Genomic DNA, 2319 nt, shown 5'->3' with positions numbered 1-2319 from the left:
ACACTACTTCCTCCTTGTCTCAGCCACACACTGAAAAAATATTTTCATTCATCCAATTAAAAAATTTTAGGGTAATGGTTCACATCTATATTTTATAACTTGAGCCAATGAAAAATAAATAACTTGCCCTTACCAATATTTTCTATGTCTATGAAAACTATTTTATAAAACTTGACACAAAGCATATTTTTCTTGTTGAAAAAAATCAATTAATTTAAATTCTATTTTTGATCTAAACAAAAATATATAGATTTAATCAAAACAAAAATTCTCATTTAATAAATATGTATTAGAAATTATTTGTTTTCTCCAATTAAATAGATATTGATTTAATAATACAATTATTTCTCATTTTTAAAAATACAAGTTAATAGAAATTATTTATTTTAAACAAACAAAAAGATATGGATTCAATAAAACATATTTCCCATTAAGGAACATTAATTAATCTTGTCCAAAATCAAATAAAAAGACACATAATTTTCATTAAATCGATATTTATTAAATTATTATATACATTACTTCCACACATCCACAATTTTGTGTCAGATTTTCAACTTTTTCAACATTTGCGACAGACAGCAAGTCCCTCAGAACCTCTTGACCCTCAAGTATGATTCCAATGTTTGTGGGTATACAGATTGTGCATCTCTGATGACAAATATTTCCATGGTTTCTGCTGAAGAGTTTTTTCAGCCTCTTCCTTCTCCAACACCTGGAAAAGAATTTAGGAAGGAGAAAAGAAAAACAAAAAAAGAATAAGGAATCAATACAGCTTGGGTTTCCCCCCAAATTAGTTTACATAATACTAATACTTCTAACTAATTATAAAATTGACTCCAATTTGTTGTTGACATATAAATATAAGTTGCACAAACTTTCCAGCACATGGGACTCTGATTTTAGCTGAAAGTAATTGTTTCTATATTTGAAATTAGCCTTCAGACTGTTATCAGACATATATCTGAACATAGTCTGATGGCTAATTTTGAAGTGGACAGCCATATCTAGCATTTTCACATCTCTAAAGTAATCTGGCCTTACCAGGAAATCTTTGATGAGGTCCTCCACTGCTTCTCCCATATAAAGGATGAGATATTTAAGTGCTCTTTGTATCGGTGTCAGTATCCTGCATCAAGATAGTACAAATTTGGCATGAGGGTACATTATGGTCAACAAAATTTAGCACAATATACTTATCAGTTGATATAATAATCATTATAATATATGATTCAATAGTGTGTCAATCCTATTACTAACGCCACGAAAAAATGTCTGCCCCCCCAGTGTCCTCTGGCTAGTAGCTGCTACTACACTTTTTTGAAAACCAACCGACATCAACCGATTGGCGCCAATGCAGCAATACTTCTATGCATACAATCCATAAATAAATGACCATTGTGAGTGTCGACAGTCATACGTGTTAGATAACGTTACCATTAATCACAAGTGAACGTCAGTCCTTTTACATGTAAGTTAACTTTATCTCCTTAGTTGTTGATCAGGTTTCTATGGTTTTAACCAGAGAACGTCGTTCTTATGACGCTGCATCGAGATAACGTTATGTTCAATGATTAAACGTTCACGTTAATTACCATTGTAAAATCAAAATAAGCCAGGGGTAAACGTATATGTTCCCTTTTGCAATCGGTCAGGAATTGATTAACGTCGACATATTAACGTTAACTTGCCTAGTGTAAACTAAGCTAGCTAACACATTTTTAAACTAACGTAAGTTACATAACGATATCTAACAGATAAATTCGGCAGAGCAACATGTCTTGTACAGGCTTCTAAATATACAGCAGCACATTTAAATGGTTGTTTGTTTCACTTACTTCAGTTTATCCGCGATGAAATCTGATTCTCTCTGGAGCAGCAAAGTGATCCACGGAACGTAGAAGAGCGGTTACAGCGGTCTGCTGACGTGGTCGTTGTCGTCGAGAAGATTTGTGTTTAATGCCCATGCGCAATCCTGTGTGTAACCTTGAAATTGTACATTCGTCGAAACAAATATTTCTTATTTGAGCTCTTAATGAAAAATATTTATATTTAACTATGTTTTGAACGAAAAAAAATATTATTTGAAAAATAAAACAAATAATGGTAAACTGAATTGAAAGAGAAATTATTAATTGGATGAAGTACTGCTTGAAAACCTTTTTTCAGTGCAGCGTAACACACGGATGGCGAGAGCGCGTGCGAGAAAAATAAAATAAAGACGGCAGGCAGGTGTAGCCCTGTACAAAATTCCTATAAGTTACAGAGTATAAAAGATCATAAACAGTGTAACACACACACAAAAGAAGAAAAGTTCAT

The 2319-nt window shown here is 32.5% G+C and overlaps 1 long non-coding RNA gene across 1 annotated transcript; it reads right to left on the bottom strand.

Moving 5' to 3' along the window:
• Window positions 1-505: 505 nt before the first annotated feature.
• LOC309480707 lies at window positions 506-2116 on the bottom strand. Its single transcript, XR_014199741.1, has 3 exons — window positions 1839-2116; window positions 1045-1129; window positions 506-715 (listed from the first exon to the last, which is right to left on the bottom strand). It is a non-coding gene; the product is annotated as an uncharacterized lncRNA (long non-coding RNA).
• Window positions 2117-2319: the final 203 nt, after the last annotated feature.

The sequence above is a fragment of the Leuciscus leuciscus genome (genome assembly GCF_965113295.1).
Source record: "Leuciscus leuciscus genome assembly, chromosome: 18".
Classification (NCBI taxonomy): Eukaryota; Metazoa; Chordata; class Actinopteri; order Cypriniformes; family Leuciscidae; genus Leuciscus; species Leuciscus leuciscus.
This window is presented reverse-complemented; position numbering and strand designations above follow the sequence as displayed.